We start from the raw sequence: 15739 nt of genomic DNA, 5'->3' as shown, positions 1-15739 counted from the left end.
CAAAACATGGCTGTGGCAGAAATGTGGCACTGGCTCTGTGGGAGTGCATACCAGTGAATAGAAGGTCAAGGGTGGCACTACTGAACATGGAGGTTGTGGGGATAGGGCAGCTGCTCAACTGGGTCAAAAAAAGAAAAAAGGTGAGGAAAGAAGAAGAAAAGATAACAAAAGAAAAACCAAGGAGGGAAAGAATGAAGAACTGAGAAAGAAGGAAAAAATAAAAAAGGGAAAAAGAAAAAAAATGATACAAGTATTAGCCACCAAACATGGAGCAGCAGCAGAAACACAGAGCTCCCCCTAGGGTAGTGTGCATCACTTTCAATGGAGGGCCACAGGTGGGCACTGCTGACCATGGGGGTGGTACCAGCACCTATTCCACAGGATCAAAAAGAAAATAAAAGAAAAAAGAGAAAAATAAGTGGGGAAACAGGGAAGAAGTAAGAAACAAACAAATAAATAAATAAAAGATAAGATAAAGCAGCACAGTACTAGCAGAGTGCTAGCTACCAAATATGGCTTCTAGGGAATGAGGTGCTCGCTCATTCCATGGGAACATGTACCTCCGACTAGGGAGGAGCAAGGGTGGGTGTTGCTAACTGCTTGGGCAAAATGGGCAGGGGCACCTGATCTGTGAGACCGGAAAAGAAAAGGTCAAGAGAAGAGAAATGAAAAATAAAGGAAAGGAAAACAAGAAAAGAGGAAGGAGAGAAGGAAGAACTAAGAAGAAGGATAAAGAAAAAAAAAATAATAATGTGGCACAGCACTGGTAGCAGGGGGAGGGGTTTAATCAGCCACCAGGATTATCAACTCCCTGGAGATGGATGCACCCCTGGTTACCAAGAAGTTGTGCAAGGTAAGGGGGAAGGTCATACCTTGCTGGTTGCCAATATTCGATGTGGGTGTTGGTCCAGTCCTGGAAGAGTGGAACCAGTTATCTGGTTTCTTCTCTGATCAAAATCCTGCTCATAATAATTTAAAATGGCTGCACTGTGACATATAGCAGTTTATTGCTCCTTGTTCACGTTTTTGTTCAGTCTCTTCTTCCCAATAATATTGATCTACTTCTTTATCCTTTCTTTTGAAGCTCCAGAATCCCAAATTGTCATATGTATCCATTTAACTTGTTTTCTTGAGTCTTTATTGTAGAGGGTCTGAATAGGGTATCTTCCTATTATATCTCCAGGGAGTTGATAATCCTGGTGGCTGATTAAACCCCTCCCCCTGCTACCAGTGCTGTGCCACATTATTTTTTTTTTTTTAATAGTGTATCTTGGACCCTCCTCTCAATTCTTTTAAAATTATTACTATAATAAGTTTATAGAAACAAAAGTCAAGTTAATAAATTCTTTAAAAGCACAAATTGCTGTAATATGATACCTAGAAGAAAAAAGAATTCATGTATTTCTGCTGAGACACCAAGCAAAGGAACACCAGACTGGGGACAAATAACTTAACCAGCTCATGAATTCCAAGGGAAAGGCTAGAGAGGAGCCAGGCCTTCCTTCCCCTGGGAAAGGAATCTGCCCTCTAGGAAACATGGCAGTGGGGCTTCCTCCCACAACAGCATGTTAAATGAAGTTTTAATCTTCCATAGACCCAAGTGCTTCAAAGAATATTATCAATGTTTTTTTTAAAATTCAAGCCTTCAACTTCATTGTTTCATATAACTGCATGTTAATTAAAAAAGAAAAAAAGTCTCAGTCTGCTCAGGAAAGGACAATGCAATAATGGTGAAACCATAGGCTCTCAGGAAGCAGCTTTGAAACTGCCATTTAACTGAATTATGCCCACAGCCCAGAATGCAAATGAAGTAAGGATGAAAACTTAAACAAGATTTTGTTCAATGGTGCACATTTACAGCAGATGACTATGTATTCTGTTTCTCCCAAAGCACATTTGCCTATTCTGTATTGATTTTCTAAAAGCTGATGCAGTACAAACAAGAAGAATCATTTCTCAGGCCTTGGTATATATTACCAAAATTATGAGACTCAATGTCTTTGTCTACATGATTGAGGAAAAGATACGTTTATCCCAATTCATCTCAGTATCCCTGAATCACTTTTATCCATGGAGTCAGAGTAAATAAGTACTTTTGTGAGAATATATGATGACCTACTAAGTGTAATGGGGGTTCCAGTTGCCATCAAGTTGATCTTGACTCGTGTCAACATCATATGTGTCAGACTAGAACTGTGCTTTGTAGAGCTATCAATGGCCGTGGTCTTTTAGAAGCAGATTGTCAGGCCTTTCTTCCAAAGTGTCTCTGGGTGAACTTGAACCTACAATCTTCCTGTTTGCAGTCAAGCACATTAATCATTTATATCACTATGGGACTCACTGATGGGAGTAGGAAGACACAATGCAAACAAATTCAGGGCATGAAATATGGCACATAAAATAATAGGGACAAAGTGGTAGATGTGCTGTTCACCAGAATCTGGTACAGCCCTGGCTCAGAATGTGGGGCTCAAGGAATAAGTGGCTAAAAGTGATTCAATTGGGCAAGAGTTGATAAAGATTCTATAAAGAGTCAAATAGCAGGCTTTGCAGAACACAGGGTCTTTGTTGTAACAATTCAACTCTGTCACTGTAGCATGAAAGCAGCAATATGTAAACAAATGGATATGGCTATATTTCCATAAAACTTTATTTATAAAAATAGGCAGCAGGCTGGATTTGGTCCACATGCCATAGTTTGCAAACCCCTGTAATAGGGTGTCCTGGGAGTTCAGAGAAAGAGAACACCACCTCAGGCTAGAAGGTATCCAAACAAGGTTTCAGCAAAGACATAAAGGTGTTGGGTTTTGAAATTGGTAGAACAGTATAGTCTGAGATGGAGAAGGCAATAGCAAAAGCAAAGGCATGAAAACAGGGAAGTAGGGAAAGAAAGAGGAAGGATCTCAGATTGGCTTGACTGGAAGGTGGTGATGGGAAGCTTAGAGAGGAAAGCAGAAAGGAGCCAGAGCACAGAAGGTCTTGAACACTGAAGTAAGGCACCCAGACTTTATTTTCTAGACCAGGGAGCTCTGGTAGCATAGTGGCTAAGGCACTTGACTGCTAACCAGAAGGCTGGCAGTTCAAACCCACCAGCCACTCCTTGGAAGAAAGATGGGGCAATTTACTTCCGTAGTGATACTGCCTCGGAAACCCAAGGAGGGGTCACTATGAGTCAGGTCCGACTCGATGGCACATAACAACAATAAGTGGTTGCCAAACATTTTTGGTCAAGCACTCCTTTCACTAAACAGTTTTGAGCAGGATTTCCTAGGCATATATTTATGTATAAATTATATTGACTTTTGAAAAACAAACTACAGAAGAAAAATATATTAAAAATAAGGAGAAGTAAAAGTCATACAGCTTGTGCAAACATCCCAGTGAGTTACCGTATGTACCCTGGGGGCAGCATTTCTCCACAGTGTCCCAAAGCATCGTTTTTAAACTATGACCTGTGGAAAAGTAAGTAGTTCCACGGAATACCCATGAGAAATAATTATTTATAGGTATGCCATGGTGAACACAATTTGGGAAATATAAGGAGAGCTGAGTTTAAGGAAGGGCACATTTTGTCCTTGCATGACTTCTCAGAGTCTTTAACATATTCTGAGAGGGTAGGATGTATACACTTTGAATCTGTAGTGGGGAGGAGAGAGGAGTCATATATCTCACTCCCCAAATTCAGCTGACCATGTACCTGTCATTCTCAGCACTTACCACGGGGGTCACTTTACAAAAACTTGTATAATTGTTTAATAAATATGCACAATTCCTCTGTGAAACTAAGTTCCACAACTATAGCAACTGTGTATCTTGTATCTTCAGCCACTTAGCACCATGACATTTGATAACCACTTGCTGGTTCACTGAATGAAAGAATGATCAACATCAGAATCCATTTCATTGCTCAGACCCTTGTAAGACTGGCATTTCTCAGACCATATTCTTTGCAATCACCTCTCCTAGGCCATACGGTACCAGGGAAATTTTCTTACCAGATCAAGATCATCCTATATGCAGTGTCCAGTATAGATTAGGGAAAGCTGAAGGAGGCCAATATCATATCCTGATAAAACTCTTTCACAAATTCTGACAGAGAGGTGGGTCCAGAGTGGTAGGGTTAAAGTGACTTTAGAAAGGGCTCAAAATGTTGGTGTTTGCTATCACTACAAAGACGAAGGGAACAACGCAGGAGGACTGTGACACTTCCATGCCTTTGCAGCTTCCCTAAGGGTGTCCCAGGTATGCCTGCCTTCAGAGTCCCTCTTCTACAGAGCCATTAGCAAAGAAAGTGGTAATTTTCAGTTCTGATAGGGGTGCCACCAGGAAAAATAACGTGTGGGTGTGTTAACAAGTCTTCTGAGGCAGTATCTCTACTCAGAGGAAACTGTGCTGTCCTCCCGATGGTGGCTGACACCTCCAGCACCTCCCACATCCTTGAGAACCCATCACTTCCTAATTTAAGGTTGGTCATTTTTTTTTTCTGTAAAGAGCCAGATAGTAAATATTTTAGGTTTTGTGGGCTAGACATCTCTGTTGCAACATTCAACTCTGTCATTTGAGTGCAAGCAGCCATTTACGGTATGTAAACACAGGTGTGGTTATGTTCCAATAGAACTTTATTTACAAAAACAGGCCAAAAAAAAAAAAAAAGATTTGGTCTATAGGTTGTAATTTGCTGACCCTGCCCTAGTTCCCTCCTTACTCTTTCCAGGTGAGAGGCACCTAATCTCATAAACTAGAGTTGAGAAGCAACTCTCAACTCTAGCTGGCAAGCTTTTAAACATCCAGATGCCCAAGCCAAAACTCAGAACAATTAAATTCAAATTCCTGGAGTGAGACCCACTCATCAGTATTTTCTCAGTTCCCAAAAGTGATCCAAATGCAGCCCAGGCTTAGACACACTTTCAAAGGGTGGTTTCTGCTTCTACTTTCTATGGGGCAAGTTGCATAATAGAACTACAATTTTTGCATTATTGCAAAGACTCACTTCATAGGTGGGAAGTATCTGTTCCACATATTTTGGCTTTAATTAAAATCTGCCCAGAAATGTCTCTAATTGTTTCCTATTAGTGTGTGCCATCAAACCAGCTGACTATTAACTCCCCAAGAGGCTGGCCTATATTCTCTCTTCATTTACTTGCCACAAAACTTGAGGACAAGCCCCACATGTAAACTCCAGCCTGGAGGTTGGGAACAGAACACACAGTCAGCAAATCCAGTGCCCACTCAGTAAGTTACTGTCACCTATCAATAAACTGCAGCAATAGTCTCTCAGCTAGGCTCCCAGCTGTCTCCTCGTCCCTGACATCCATCCATAGCCAGAATGAATCAGACTGTCACTCTTCGTGAAAGCCTCTAGTGGTTTCCTGCCACTCTAGAATAAATTCTCACCCAGGCTTAGAAAGGCTCTGTGGTCTGGCTGCTGCCCACCTTGCACACCTGCTCTCTCCCACTGTCTAGCCTCTCGTTACTCTCAGTGTCCCTTGCTGGTGCTAGTAGAACAAGGTTGTTTCCACCTTAGGGCCTTTGCTCCAGTTCCCAAGCCCTCTGGGACCCTGCTGAACCACTGCCCTGTGGTTTCCTGAGGCAGGCACTCCCTCAGTCTCTTTGCCTAAGCTAATTTGAGTGGGTTTCTGTTACTTGAATCTGACAAGTTCTAACTAGTACACTCATCATATCCTGATGATCAAGGACATCAAGGATCCTATCAGGAAGACCTTCCCTGAACATCCCCTAGAAGCATGCCTGCAGCTGGCAAGGTGGGCAAGTGGTGGCAGTGGGGCTGGTTCTCTTCCTCCTTGCCCCGTGTACATTTCTGACCTGGCCCTATTACTGAACTCAATACTCTACCCAATTCTAGGCCTCTCAGCCCCAATCTTACCCATCTTTCTCTATTTGATCCTTATGTGCCTCAGTTTCCTCATGTGTAAACTAGAGTAACTGTGAACTACTGCACACCTGCGTGTCAAGCACTCAGCATAGGGAAAAACACAATAAAGGGCAGCCATGGTGATGGGCTCAATCTGATCAGCTCCCCATGAAATCTTTCTCTGTTGCAGTCAGCCCACCGCCTTTCACTTCCTATGCCCTTCCAGGAAATGATGGCTTCTTTAGCCTTTCCATCATGGTACTCACCGCACCACAGATCCTTAGAGGGTTTGTTCTGGATGGTGAGCCCCCTGAGGGCAGGCAGGTGCCTAAACATCCCTGCACTCTTTGTCCTTTACAGAGACACTGGTCTTTCTTACCTTCACCTCCAGTGCCAAGCATAACACCTAGAGGTCCTTGGTCAAAAGTGGTGGGATGAATGAACAGATATGACACTTCTCTGTACCACTATGGAAACATTTTCATGTTTCAACACAAGTTGAGAAGAACCTTCTCACTCTCTTACCCAATAAGTTAGTTTCAGGCCAGAAGAGGGTTCTAAGTAGAGTTCCTGATGCCATCCTGGTGCTCTCTCTAGTTCATCTCACAACCTCCCTCTGCCTGGGCTTTACCTTGCTACATTCAAGAAGCAAGAAACCAGCCTGATATGATATGACAATAGGAAGCCTGATGTCTAAGAATAAAAACTGTACTTGCTTCCTAAAGACATCATAACATCTCCATGCTTAGTTTCTTCTTCTGTGAAATTGGAGTGGTAACATCTTTCACTTCATGTCTTTATGAGGAGTGAAGGAGATAAAATACATGGAAGTAGTGGGCACAATGCCCAGAGCAGGTTCTTAATATGTTTTGAGTCTCTCTTCTTCTCCTTATTTCTTTCCCCTTCCTTGCTCTGGGATGATAGCCAACTTTTTACAACTTAGATTAAAAAATAAGAATTAGTGGGAATATTAGTTCCAAATGAGCCAAGCAAATACCAAATTCCCAGTGCATGGGTGTCCTGTGGGGAAGTGACATATATTGCTACTCATCTATGGCCCTCTCCAAAGGTCTACAATTTCATTTTCTCCTCATATGTGAAAATTGATTTTTTAATGATCTTTTCCAGAATAGTTCTAGGTATTAATATTACATTAACTCGTTTATAATTCCCTAAGTGTCATAGTTCCTTTAAAAAAAACAGATAATGAATATTCCTCTCCCAGCCATCTGGAATCTCTGGGCTCTGAGAATACTCAAATATGAGTATTAATGGCCTACTTAACAAGCTACTTACACAAACCTTGCACTGTAGCTTTCTTCAGGTCTAACTGACCACTTGGCATTTAATTTTAAGAACCTTAGAATGGAGTGTTTAACTTTTCACATGGGCCTCTCTTGCCTTCCCAAGCATAGGTTAAGCACACAAGAGGCAAAAACCACCCTCTTCCCCCTTGGTGCCTGGGACAGAGACTTACAGACAACTGTTACTCAGGGCACTGAAAAGCACAGGAACTTCTTGGTTACAAAGATGTGGCTTCAGATTCCAACTTTGCTGCTTAGTCTCCCCTTGTCCTTGGACAAACCAAAACCTCTCAGTTATCTCATCCATAAAATGAGTTCACAAACTTTCCACATTATTGTTGTTGTTGTTGCTATGTGCCACTGAGCCGGACTCAACTCATAGAGCCCCCTCCTTGGGTTTCCAAGGCAGTATCACTCCAGAAGTATATTGCCCAACCTTCCTTTCGAGGAGTGGCTGGTGGATTTGAACCGCCAACGTTCTAGTTAGCAGTCAAGTGCCTTGGGCACTACACTATCAGAGCTCCTTCCACACTATAGTAGTGTTGTTTTGAAGACAAATGGGTTCAGTTCAGTGCCTGACACACACTATTAAGTTGAATTGTATAAAACCACCCTATTTTGTAGGACAAAATGATTGTATATTAGCAATATCGTATGGTTCTATTTAACAGGGAGTCCCTGGGTGGCACAAATGGTTAAGAGCTCAACTGCCAACCAAAAGGTTAGAGGTTCAAGTCTACCCAAAGGCTCTTGGGAGAAAGACCTATAGATCTATTTTCAAAAATTCAGCCACTGTAAACCCTATGGGACACAGTTCTACTCGGACATACATTGGGTAGCCATGAGTCAGAGAATATGGCATGAAACTGTTTTTCTTTTTTTTCTACCTGAACAGGGTTCCAACAAATGGTATAGTTACTATAATGGTGGGGCTGACTGACAGCAGAGGGTAGAGGGAAACTTTTGGGAGGACAAAGCAAGAACAATTCCACTCACTGGCGGTGAGACCCCTATCTGTTCCCTAGCATGGATTTTGGCCCTTGTAGTTTCCTCTCCTTAGGGCAGAGTGAGCCTCCTGAAATACACCAGATGAGGCCATGTCCCCACACATTATCTTTCACTGACTTCCCAGTGCCCCTCCCACTCAGGCCCCTACCGCCCTCACCAGCCACACCTTGCCCCCTTCCTCTTTGTTCCTTGTACTAAGCATCACTGGACTTTTGGTCTCTCTATTTGCCCCAAGACCCTGCCTCCACACAGTACACTTTCTCCAGCTGACTTCTACATAATCTGTTTCTCCTTGGATCCAGTTCAATGATCAATTTCTTGGGACAGCCACTCTTAACATCCCTATTGGGTGACTCTGAAGCCTCAGAAATTTTGTCTTTGTAGTACTTATCCCAGGCATTATGATACATTTATCTAAGTGACTATTTAGGAGCTCTGGTAGCATAGTGCCTAAGGTACTTGACTGCTAACCAGAAGGTTGGCTGTTCAAACCCACCAGCCACTCCTCGGAAGGGAGGCTGGGCACTCTACTTCTGTAGTGATACTGCTTCAGAAACCCAAGGAGGGGTCACTATGAGTCGGGTCTGACTTGACAGCACATAACAACAAGTGACTATTTGATTGATACAGCCTCCACTCACAGTGTGAGCTCTAGTTTTCATGGACTATGGCTTACTCTACTCACTGTCAGCACATCACCTAATACAATATCTGGCACACAGGTACTCAGTAAGGGTGGTTAAAGGAATAGGAAAAGAGAGGACAGTTGATGTCTCACTACAGTAGGGCCCTGTAGTAGTCCTCAGGACATGGGGGTAGGGGAGCTTGGAAGGCCTCAGGGCAGCCAACAGAAAGTCAAACTCTGATCTAGAAAGACAGGGAAGACTTTAAGGGGGATCATTAGGATTGGAAGGCCCTGCCCCTTCTGGGGCTAGTCTGGCTGGCTTCTTAGTCTAATCCCGTAATAGGGGACCTCACAAGGCAGCTGGGAACTCCTCTGTGGGCTCTGTCATGTCTAGCAAGCCCTTGAAAGGAGACCTCAGATTAATGGACACCCAGACTGGCTGGATCATTAATCAGTTCTTTCATTGATCAGATGGTTTCTGAGAACCTACTATGTGCTGCTTCTACCCTTGGCCACTTCCAGCAACCAGAATACTGCTTTTAAAAAATAAATAAAACTATGTTGTTGTGGTTATATGCTGTTGAGTCAGACTCGACTCATAGCAACCCCTCCTTGGGTTTCCAAGGCAGTATCACTACGGAAGTAGATTGCCCCATCTTCCTTCCGAGGAGTGGCTGGTGGTTTTGAACCACCAGCCTTCTGGTTAGCAGTCAAGTGCTATGCTACCAGTATATCTTATTTAACATTTGCAATAGCTTCCCATTCATGTAGACTAAAATCCAAGGTCCTCCTAACAATCACAAAGCCCTCCTGGATCTAGTGCTCTCCTGTCTCTCCAACTCAATAAGATACACAGGTCATTTTTGGAACCTCAAATGGGCCAATCTCATGCCCATTTCAGGGTCTTTGCATCTACTGCTTGCCCTTTCTGGAGTGCTGTTGTCTCAGACCTTTGTACAGGAGACTTTAACCCTTAGTATAAACTCCAACTTCACAGCCAGGCCTTTCCTAAACACCCTCTAGTGAATTTACCAGTCACTGTCTACACCTGGCACCATCCAAAAGAAGTTTCTGCAATGGTGGACATGTTCTATATCTATACTGCCTGATACAGTAGCCATCAGCTCTACATGGTTATTGACCACATGAAATGTGACTGATGTGACTGAAGAATTGAATTTTTTATTTTATTTCATTTTAATCAAATTTCATTTAATTGTAAAGTAGAAACATATGGCTAGTGAGTACCACTCTGGACAGCACAGGCCCAGTACTGCACTTTATTTTCTCTGCACCACTCATCAATATTGGAAATTATTTTATTTTTTAAATAGAGTTACTGTTCATTTCACCCCACTAAAATCTTGATCTTCATACAAAGAGAACAACTTATTTTGTCTTGTTCATAGTTGGAATCATAGCACCTATAACAGTGCCTGGCTGTTCAGGGCACTCAAAAGTGCTTGAATGAACAGGCTTGTGTCAGACATTCTCCTAACATCTACCCAAGAGCAAGGGTTTCTCTCTGGGACTTGTCCCACAAGCTACTGTGAAATGCATCACACTTGATTTGTTACTACTAATGGTGGAAATACTAACATTTGCAGTATCACATTTAAGCACTTCACCTTATCTAATCAGAGTGGATTTTAGGTTATCTGAATAACAAGCTCATGACAAATCATCTGTATCCAGATATATTTTTTGGGGTGGGAAGAAAAGGAGGTGACTAACAGCTAGAGGAGAAAACAATATATGGAGGTGACTGCTAACTAGAAGTCTGGTGGTACTAACCCACCAGCCACTCCTCAGAAGGAAGGTTGGGCAATCTACTTCTGTAGTAATACCACCTGGGAAACCCAAGGAGGGGTCACTATGAGTCAGATCCAGCTCCATGGCAGTGGGTTTGGTTTGGTTTTTGCATCACACATGTGAGCATCATTTGTCACTTCTATTCTGATAGAAAAAAGGCAAATGTGGTGAATAAGGTTGCTTTGGTCTGCTCAGCATTCTTCTCCTTTGTTTTAGTAACATAGCCCTAACCCCTGCTAAAGGAGATGTTTTCAGTAAAGGGGCCCTGTTGGTCACATGCCAGTCAAGAGCTTGCGACTCTAGCTGACCAGTCAGTTATTTTATAGGGAACATTATGAATTCTGGGAGAATGGCATCTCCACATCTTCTGTTAGAGGTCACAAACTGTAATGCTGCTGTTTTGGACTGCAAGTGAACTTCACATTCCCACACAGAAATAGCTCTTCTGAGAACAAAGCCAAGCAGAAACAAACAGAGCCAACAGCTAGCAAGGAATTTGAAGCTTGATCAGATAATTATGATTAAATAATTGCCAAATATTATGCCTCAAGGCAGATTTACACCTCAGGATGCCTGGATAACCAAAAATCAAACCCACAATAATCGAGTCAATTCAAACTCATAGCAACCTTATAGGACAAAGTAGAACTGCCTCATAGAGTTTCCAAGGCTGTAAGCTGATGGAAGAAGATTGCCTCATCTTTCTTCCACAGAGTGGCTGGTGGGTTTGAACTGCCAGTGTTTTTGTTAGCAGCCCAATGTTTTAACCACAGCATGACCAGAGCTCAAATTCCTCTTTCGTGTTTGATTCTAATTTGACTTGAGTTGCAAAGTCTTCATAGAGAGTTAAAAATCTTCCCTGAACCTGTTTTCTTTGTATGTAAAAGAGAGAAAACATCTACTTTTGTAAGTTGAGACATTTTCCTTAGAAGTGATAAAATGCAGCTATGATATATAAGTGTCTGATGAAAATTAAAGGAATTAATGCAGTCTGACCTTGGGAAAAGCCTAGAATCAAAATGAGAAAGTCATCAGGATCGTAGGCAAAGTTCTCTGACTTCTCCTTTCTGCTTCTCACTGAGTGTTTGTACCTATCTCCTCTAGAGACTAGTTTACAGGGCAAAAAAGAACTGCTGCATGCTTTATCTCTTTCTCTTCAGAGACTAGCCCAGGATTAAGAAACTTTAAATGTAATTCCCAAATCCCAGAAAAGGGAATCTAATTGGCCCACCATGTGTGTCAGAAGAGTACCCATGGTCCAATCAACTGGGGTGGGCTAGGGTAAGTGATGGATTCAAGTTGTTCATGAATGGGCTATCGGGGGAGTCATCATTAGCTGGGTAGAGGCCCCCAAAGATGTCTGCTCACAGAAAAAACAAAAAGTTACCTACAAGGGGCAACCAGTAAGACTAAGCATATATTTCTTAGCAGAAACCTTGCAGGTGAGAAGACAATGGGATGGTATATATAAAACTCTGAAAGAGAAAAATTTCCAACCAAGAATTATATACCCAGAAAAACTGTCCCTCAAATATGATGGTGAAATTAGAACATTTCCAGATAAGCAGAAATTAAGGGAATTACTTAAAACCAGAACAATCTTACAAGAGATGCTAAAGGGAGTCCTTTGGACAGAGAAGCAACAACAGCAAACAACAACTGACCATTAACACACATGGTGATATAACCCAGAAACCAACCCAGCAATGGGAGTATCCAAAATAAATAAGTCCACAAGATTGTAAACAGGGAACCAGAGACATTGTTTGACAAATGAGCACAACTACAAATCAAAAAGAGGGAAACAACTATGTAGTTACAGAACTTCTAGATGGTAGGGAAGCCAAGACAACTACAAGATATACAGACTGTTCTAAACTTGGGAAGAAAACTATAAATCACAGGGTAATCTCAAAGAAAAATGATAAACCTTCACATAAAAATCAAAAAGAGGACCAGCACAAATATTTAGCAAATACTAAAACAATAGCAAAGAAGTAAGTGACAACACAATTCATAAGCAAAATGAGCTCAACACAGAAAATGATATAGAACAAAGAAATCAACACCACAAAAAAGCACACAAAAAAATGACAGCAATAAATTCGTATTTGTTGATAATTACTTATCTGGCAAGGGACGTATCTCTAAAATTAACAGAAAACTCCAACACCTCAACAACAAAAAGATTAACAATCCAATTGAAAAATGAGCAGAAGATATGAATGGACACTTCACCAAAGAGGATATTCAGGTGGCCAGCAAATACATGAAGAGATTCTCATGATCATTAGCCATCAGAGAGATGCAAATCAAAACAACAATGAGATGCCATCTCACCCCAGCACTATGGCAAAGTTCAAAAAGACAGAAAATAACAAATGCTGGCGAGGATGTGGAGAGATTGGGACTCTCATGGACTGTAAAATGATACAACCACTGTGGAAAACAGTATGGCAATTCCTTAAAAAGCAGGAGCTGGAAATACCAGTTGACTCAGCAATCCCATTACTAAGTATATATACTAAAGAGGTGAGAGCCAGGAACAGAACAGATACATGTACACCCATGTTCATCACAGCACTATTCACAATAGCAAAGAGAGAGAAACAACCTAAGTGCCTATCAACTGAAGAATGGATAACCAAACTATGGTACATACACACAGTGGAATACTATGCAGCAGTGAAGAATAACGTAGAATCTGCAAAACACCGCATAACATAGGTGAACTTGGAGGACATCATGCTGAGGGAAATAAGTCAATCACAGAAGGAGAAACATAGTATTAGTTCATTACTGTAAAAAGTCAAGGAAAGATTTATATATGGAGGGAAACTTTCTTTGTTGGTTAGCAAGGGTGGCAGGAGAGGGAAGGGGACACTGAGAAAAAAAAGCATTGACCCATGTCACTTTAGTTTTGCATATTTTACTGTACATAAATTAGATCTCAGTAAAATTCATCTAAAAATAAAAATAAAATAATCTTGCAGGTAAGAAAAAAAAGATGTCTGCTATATTATGCTATGGAGAATTTAATGCTGACTAAGATAGTATACTACATATGAAATTATCAGTAATAATAAATTGATTGCTACATGGCTCTCATTCAAGAAAAATACACTGTATCTGAACATGTGGGCTTCAGGTCCAAATCAGAAAACCAGTTTATAAGATTTGTTGTTGTTAGGTACCATTGAGTTGGTTCTGACTCACAGCAACCCTGTGTACAACAGAATGAAACACCACCTCATCCCGCTCCATCCTCATGAGCATTGCTATGCTTAAGCCCATGTTGCAGCCACTGTATCAATCCATCTTTTTGAGGGTCTTCTCTTTTTCATTGATCCTCTATTTTACCCAGGATGATATCCTTCTCCAGGGTCTGGCTGCTTCTGAAAACATGACCAAAGTATGAGAGACGCATTCTTGTTTCCAAAGAATATTCTGGCTGTACTTCCTCCAAGGCCTATTTGTTCATTCTTCAAGCAGGTCATGGTACTTTCAATATTCTCTGCCAACACCACAGTTCAAACACATCAATTCTTATGTGGTCTTCCTTATCCACTGTTCAGCTCTCACATGCACATGAAGCTACTGAAAATACCATGGCTTGGGTCAGACACCTTACTCTTCAACAGGACATCTTTGCTCTTAAACACTTCAGTGAAGTCTTTTGCAGCAGATTTGAACAGCACAATACATCGTTTGATTTCTTGACTGCTGCTTCCATGGATATTGATTGCATATCCAACTGAAATAAAATCCTTGATAACTTCAATCTTTTCTCCATTTATCAAGGTTTTGCTTATGGATCCAGTTGTGAGGATTTTTGTTTTCTTGATGTTGAGCTATAATCCATGTAGTCTTTGATCTTCATCAGTAGGTGTTTCAAGTCTTCTTCATTTTCAGCAAGCAAGATCATATCATCTACATATTGCAGGTTGTTAATGAATCTCCCTCCAATCCTGATGCTATGTTCTTCTTCGTGTAATCTGGATTCTTAGATTATTTGCTCAGCATACAGATTGAATAATTATGGTGAAAAGATACAACCCTGACATACATCTTTCCTGATTTTAAACCATGCAGCATCCCCTTGTTCTGTTTGAACAACAGCCTCTTGGTCTATGTATACGCTCCTCAGGAGCACAATTAAGTGTTCTGGAATTCACATTCTCTGCAGTATTATTCATACTTTGTAATGATCCACAATGTCGAATGCATTTGCATAGTCAATAAAACACAGGTAAAATATCTTTCTGTTATTCTTTGCTTTCAACCAAGATCCATCTGACATCAGCAATGATATTCCTCGTTCCACACCCTCATCTGAATCTGGGTTGAATTTCTGGCAGCTTCCTATCAATGTACTGCTACAACTATTTTTGAATTATCTTTAGCAAAATTTTACTTGCATGTGGTACTAATGATATGGTTGGATAATTTCCACATTCTGTGGGGTCGCCTTTCTTTGGAATGGGCACAAATATGGATCTCTGCCAGTCAGCTGGCCAGGTAGCTGTCTTCAAAATTTCTTGGCATAAACAAGTGAGTGGCTCTAGTACTGCATCCATTCATTTGTTGAAACATCCTAACGGATGAAATACCTCATCAATCCTGGAGCTTTGTTTTTTGCCAATTCCTTCAGTGTACCTTGGACTTCTTCAATACTACTGGTTCTTGATCATATGCTCCCTCCTGAAAAGGCTAAACATCATCCAATTCTTTTTGGCACAGTGACTGTGTACTCATTCCTTCTATCTTCTTTTGATATTTCTGGCACCATTCCAATATCTTGTCATTGGAATCCTTCAATAATGCAACTTGAGGCTTGAATTTTTTCTTTAATTCTTTCAACTTGAGAAATGCCGAGGGTGTTCTTCCCCTTTGGTTTCCCATCTCCAGGTCTTTGCAGATTTCATTATAATGCTTTACTTTGTCCTACCGAGCTGCCCTTTGCAAAAACTGCAAGGAGGCCACATGTTCTGACCTCCTCTAACCCTACAAGGGGAAGGCAGGATTACCAGCAGTAACCCAAGGCCTATTACTGCAAGGCCAAACATGCTGCCTCCCTCCAGCCCTTTCACCAACCGTTCCTCCCAAAGCACCCACCAC

At 41.4% G+C, this 15739-nt stretch overlaps 1 protein-coding gene across 1 annotated transcript in view; it reads right to left on the bottom strand.

Annotated features, from left to right (window-relative positions):
- CACNA2D3 (calcium voltage-gated channel auxiliary subunit alpha2delta 3) overlaps positions 1–15739 on the bottom strand; it is a 1513414-nt gene that overhangs the window by 917156 nt on the left and 580519 nt on the right. The gene's annotated exons all lie outside the window — the stretch shown is intronic.

The sequence above is a fragment of the Orycteropus afer genome, unplaced genomic scaffold (genome assembly GCF_000298275.1).
Source record: "Orycteropus afer afer isolate SDZICR_OR568_19922 unplaced genomic scaffold, OryAfe1.0 scaffold00041, whole genome shotgun sequence".
Lineage (NCBI taxonomy): Eukaryota > Metazoa > Chordata > Mammalia > Tubulidentata > Orycteropodidae > Orycteropus > Orycteropus afer.
The sequence above is the reverse complement of the archived record's forward strand: the minus strand, read 5'-3'. Positions and strand labels throughout refer to the sequence as shown.